Source organism: Schistocerca piceifrons, chromosome 3 (genome assembly GCF_021461385.2).
Source record: "Schistocerca piceifrons isolate TAMUIC-IGC-003096 chromosome 3, iqSchPice1.1, whole genome shotgun sequence".
Taxonomy (NCBI): domain Eukaryota; kingdom Metazoa; phylum Arthropoda; class Insecta; order Orthoptera; family Acrididae; genus Schistocerca; species Schistocerca piceifrons.
Window position 1 is genome coordinate 885,613,679 of NC_060140.1, and position 6,000 is coordinate 885,619,678.

The following is a 6,000-nucleotide window of genomic DNA, read 5'->3' on the forward strand; positions in this document are numbered from 1 at the left end:
TCTTTCAACACGAGCGAGAACCTGTTCATAATGCACGGCCTGTGGTGGAGTGGTTACACGACAATAACATACCTGTAAATGACTGTCCTTCTCAGAGTCCTGACCTGAATCCTATAGAACACCTTTGGGATGTTTTGGAACGCCGACTTCGTGGGAGACCTCACCGACCGATATCGATACATCTTCTCAGTGCAGCACTCCTTGAAGGATTGACTGCCATTCCTCATGAAATCTTCCTGCACTTGATTGAACGTATGCCTGCGAGAGAAGTTGGCATCAAGGCTAATGGTGGGCCAACACCATATTGAATTCAAGCATTACCGATGGAGGGCCCCACGAACTTGTAAGTCATTTTCAGCCAGGTGTCCGGATACTTTTGATCACATAGTGTATTTGTAAATGTAATACTTTGGAAAATAAACAGCTTTGAAAACGAATGTATCATTTATAGTAACTCTGTATTCTTCTCAGAAGAAACAGATCGCTCCTTGAAAAACTTTATGTTTGGCCTTCATGTTCTTTTCACTATATATCAGGTGGGACATTATGCATGGCTGTTAATATAGTTCCGTCACGCTAAACAGCTATAGTTGTTCAAGGTAGCCAAAGTCATTTCAGCATTCCAGATATGCACCTACTGTGAATATGGCCAAATTGTGAACTAAAATAGGAACTGGAGCGTCACCTACAGTCTCAGGAGCCCTATTTTGTTATTGAAAATGTACTAAATCCTGTTAAATAATTCCTTAAAGAAGTTGGAAGACGTCTGTCATGACTAGATGTGCGCAGTTAACAAAAATAATGACGAATCTGAATGATCCGTTTATAGGAATTCAGGCTACCCATTAAGCAAACAGCTGTTATTTACAAATGTCCAAAGGGATTTCAGCACTTTTGTACCACCGTCACTGGGTACTTTTACTCAGTTCTTATTTTCTGGACTACTGGGTTCTGCTGAACTCTCTTTACATTATTGTATAATTGTAGCTTGTCATCTGCAAAGGGAACTGCTTTCGCAAATTATACTTTTGAACATCACATAACACGGTGATTATGTCATTTATAAACAACAGTTATTTGCTTAGTAGGCAAATCTGAATTCCTGTAATGTAGTTTACAAACACGGCTGTTATTAGAGTTCAAAAACAAAGCCAACTGAATCTTCCTTCTTTCGTCAGCTATGAGCCCAAGGAGTCGATAATTTAATTCCTCAGTAACGCTATTGCTTCCAGTGCGTTTTATGTAACAAGCGGTCTGGCGGAATACGGAACTGCACCTTCTATCACTTTGTTTACTTGGTTCTTTCACAGTAAAAGAGCATCTACTGCGATCTTGAATGGTTACGTCGTTGGTTTGTAACGTGGGACGAAAAGAGGGACTGAAGATTAATCAGGGTTGAACTTCACCTCAACGTCGATGTCATCAATGAAGGAACACTGGCTCAAAATGTGGACTCTTACTTCACATGATTTAGGAAAACCTCATGGAACCTAAATCTGAATTTGCAATACTATGATGTGGCAACGCATATAAAGCTTTTCATTACGTCTGGAGAACCATGATTTTGCACAATAACTGTACGTCATTTTACTGAAACTCTGACTTCCAGTGAAAGAGCCGACCATCCTCATACTTCTAAAACAGGATAATAGGCACAATGATCAAAAATTGTTGTCCATGAAAATCAAATTTCTAGACCAAACATCAGTGTCGTAGGTCTGAACTGTTTTTAATCAAGTCTTAACATGCTATAATTCCTATGAAAAAATAAAGTATCCGCATTATGTTATGAAAAAGTAACTAATATTTAAAAATATATTTATTATCAACGTTAATTCACAAAATTTCCGTATATAGTCTAGTTGTAAGGCTTGTAATTAATGTGAAGCTAGAATTAGAACATAAAGAAGAGACACTATATGGACCACACATGCAATTATAACCTATATCAAGAGTTCACAGTCTTCGTTATAATAATTTTCATGAAGGACGTTCTGTGGCTTGAGGAACAGATTAAACTGACGATACGTTGTAAAGTATGGACATTGTACACGATGTGGACACTAAACTATATTGTAAATCCCAGATAACAATGGAGCACTGCAGAGCAACAAAATTATGCTTTGTGCCCTGGGTCCATATAGAAATAAATATCCGAGAATTCGGTGAGACAGATTTTCATGAATGTTAATGTATAGATAAAGCTAGTACGCCATAAGTTCAACAAAGGTCAGGTACATGCATATATGTTACAATTTCAAAATCGGTGACGCTTTTCCTCGGGCACTTACGGTTCTCAATTGTTGAGGTGATGTGCTGCCGCCATACACACCACTGACGAAAACAAGTTATGTAGAATTTTGCGGAGTTTATACAAAAAGTATGGTGATGAGTTCCGATATCAACGTGATCATCCAGAGTCATAGACGGGCTCGAAGATGGTGTATTGTATTACTAAAACCGGGTCAATATAAACGAGCCAGTAAATACGGCTGATGGTCTTATTGTTATGTCGCTAAAAATAATAACTCACTGATGATCTCCGCCAATAATACGGCAAATTTTAACAATCATGCATGTGGTGTCACTGCCAGACACAACACTTGCTAGGTGGTAGCTTTCAAATCGGCCGCGGTCCATTAGTATACGTCGGACCCGCGTGTCGGCACTATCAGTGATTGCAGACCGAGCGCCGCCACACGGCAGGTCTAGAGAGATTTCCTAGCAATCACCCAGTTGTACAGACGACTTTGCTAGCGATGGTTCACTGACAAATTACGCTCTCATTTGCCGAGACGATAGTTAGCATAGCCTTCAGCTACGTCATTTGCTACGACCTAGCAAGGCGCCGTTATCAGTTGTTATTGATCTTGTAATTTCTGTATCGTCAAGAGCGATGTTCACCAATTATGGATTAAAGTTAAGTATTCCAGAAGCTACGTACGTTTTTTGCTAGTCTCAATTCCTTATCATTTTCCAGACCTCACGCCAGCCCGCGTGAGCTTAAACGCGTGCCTTTCGGCTTCCTGTCATAGTGGATTGGCTGTCTTGCCAGTCCACAACAATGCATCTAAGTTATAGCACTTGAAACGAAGAAGATGGATGTGAGAAGTGTGATACGAAGGCGAGTGGCCGATTACGGTTTATTGGGAGAATTTTAGAAAAGTGTAGTTCATCTGTAAAGGAGACCACGTGTAAGATGCTAGTGCGACCTATTCTTGGGTACTGCTTGAGTGTTTGGACTCCACGCCAGGTCAAAGCAATCCAGAGGCGGGCTGCAAGATTTGTTAGCGTTAGGTCCGAATAACACGCCGGTGGGTTAGAACAACACGCAAGTGTTACAGAGATGCTTTGGGATCCCAGATGGAAATCCCTGGAACGAAGGCAACGTTCTTTTCGAGGAACCCTATTGAGAAAATATAGAGTACAGGCATTTGAAGCTGCCTGCAGAGCGACCCTACAGCAACATATATTTCGCGTAAGGACCACGGAGATAAGATACGAGAAATTAGAGTAAAGGGTACCCTCCGGCAAGCTTGAGGAGTGTGTACGGAGATGAAGCGTTTGAGGTGAGATGTTGCAGAAGGGTGCTGAAAAATAAGATGAAAAATGAGGAATTGACGAGGAACGGAATATATGTGGAAAATACTAACTTTGAGAAGGGAGAGGATAATGGGATATGTTTTGAGACATTCGGGAATAGCTACCAAATTATTGAGGTACCCGAAATTGGAAAACAAATGTTGGAAATGCCAGAAATTAATGTACAACAAATAATTGAGGAGGTTTGCCAAGGAGAGAAAATAATGGCAAGCTGCATCAAACCAGTCAAAAGACTAATAAAAATAAGGTTAAACAGAATGAAAATGGCAGCACAGGCGACACAAGTAACATACTGAAATAAAGCGTGAAGGACAATAAAAGAAACAGCTGACCTGTAACGCCAAGGTTCCTCGGTGTTTGCCCCTACGCAAAGTCAGAAGGAAAGCAGCTGCTACCACAGCTAGCTAGTAGGCTGAACTCGTCAGGACCCGAACTGCTTCCGGAACTTTCAGGAGCCGGTGTGTGGTGAAACTGCAGCCGCGTCGCTACGACGCCGTATTTAAGCCTCTCAGGACGCGTCGCAGGCTGTGTGGCGCGTCAGACGCACACTGAGATAAAGGCGGCACACCCAGGTCAGCTTCCTACACAACTTATCTCTGGCCAACGAGGAGAATCTGCGATAAACGCATTATCTCACATTTCGTTGCGTCATTACTATTACTGCCTTCAGCTTGGAGTCTGACATGATGCAGTTCTATCCAGTGGAAGACTCCTCGACTGCAGATCTGGCCAAAATATCGGTTTTATTCACTGACAGTTACTTTCAAACATGACGCGGAACCAGACCCATAAAAACTATTTACTAACAAACTACGGCAGTGAAGCCTATGCACAGACAAAAAAATGGCTCTGAGCACTATGGGACTTAACATCTGAGGTCATCAGTCCCCTAGACTTAGAACTACTTAAACGTAACTAACCTAAGGACATCACACACATCCATGCCCGAGGCAGGATTCGAACCTGCGGTCACAGCAGCAGCGCGGTTCCGGACTGAAGCATCTAGAACCGCTGCACAGACAACTTACATTCATGAAACTTCCTGGCAGATTAAAACTGTGTGCCCGACCGAGACTCGAACTCGGGACCTTTGCCTTTCGCGGGCAAGTGCTCTACCAACTGAGCCACCGAATCACGACTCACGGCTGGTACTCACAGCTTTACTTCTGCCAGTACCTCGTCTCCTACCTTCCAAACTTTACAGAAGCTCTCCTGCGAACCATGCAGAGCTTCTGTAAAGTTTGGAAGGTAGGAGACGAGGTACTGGCAGAAGTAAAGCTGTGAGTACCGGGCGTGAGTCGTGCTTCGGTAGCTCAGTTGGTAGAGCACTTGCCCGCGAAAGGCAAAGGTCCCGAGTTCGTGTCTCGGTCGGGCACACACTTTTAGTCTGCCAGGAAGTTTCATATCAGCGCACACTCCGCTGCAGAGTGACAATCTCATTCTGGGAACTTACATTCATTTCAACATTCTAGCTGTAGTGAAGCCTTGGTCGCATCTAGGATTTTCCCCATACGCCTCCCTCTCTCAGCAAACTGACTATTCTTTGATGCTTCAGGATGTGTCATTTCAACAGACCTCTTCTTATAGTCAAGTTGTGTCCTAAATTTTGTTTTCTTTCCAGTTCAGCTGGTGTCCTTCATTTTTTATACGACCTACACCATCCTCTCAAAAGGAATGAAAGTAAAGAAATGGACGCTAACTTGAAATAACTTTATACTGATCGAGAACAATCTCACGAAAAGTACTAACTGCCAGATATAGACTCATACTTGAAGTTCTCTGCCGAAGGATTCAACTGTATTCAGGGACGTAAGAAGTCTTGGAACATTCAGAATGCTTGTAGTTGCCGTAGAAATTTTTTCTTCTTGAGTTTAGTATCCTGAACGGGTAAAATTCTCTGCTCTACTTTGAATAATACAGTGGTTATGCAGCTTGCTGGAGAATCTAGTTGATTCGTCGATGGAACTGCAACTTTTCGGCTAAAGCTGAAACCTCGTTAAAGTCATTAATCTCTCGCTATGAACCTCCCGGAATCCGTCGATTGGTATGATAGCGTAGTTAATGAAAACTGGATTCTAGGTCCTCAAGAAGAGTTCATTAATCCACTCAGAAAAGAAGTACAGTCTTCTTCCAAATAAAATTGACCATGTCTGCAGGTGCATGCTACCAATCCAATTTGCATTAATCCGGGCGATCTATAGGACATGGCAGTGCTTCGTAAAAAGGAATTAAGGTTTAGATAAAAATAATCATCAACACGTTCCTTTTTGGATATAAATCAGTTTTATTCTTCAGACAATCCCAACATAAATTCGAATAAATCTAACAGTGATTCGTTAGTATTAATGACTTAAACTTCCCTGAGATAAAAATTTTCGCCATGGTGGTTTACAACAA

At 42.0% G+C, this 6,000-nt stretch overlaps 1 protein-coding gene across 1 annotated transcript in view; it reads right to left on the reverse strand.

Annotated features, from left to right (window-relative positions):
• LOC124787699 (cytochrome P450 6k1-like) overlaps positions 1 to 4,131 on the reverse strand; it is a 63,162-nt gene extending 59,031 nt beyond the window's left edge. The window contains exon 1 of the mRNA XM_047254534.1: positions 3,936 to 4,131. The gene's annotated coding sequence lies outside the window, so the exon portion shown is untranslated. The remainder of the gene's footprint in view (positions 1 to 3,935) is intronic.
• Positions 4,132 to 6,000: the final 1,869 nt, after the last annotated feature.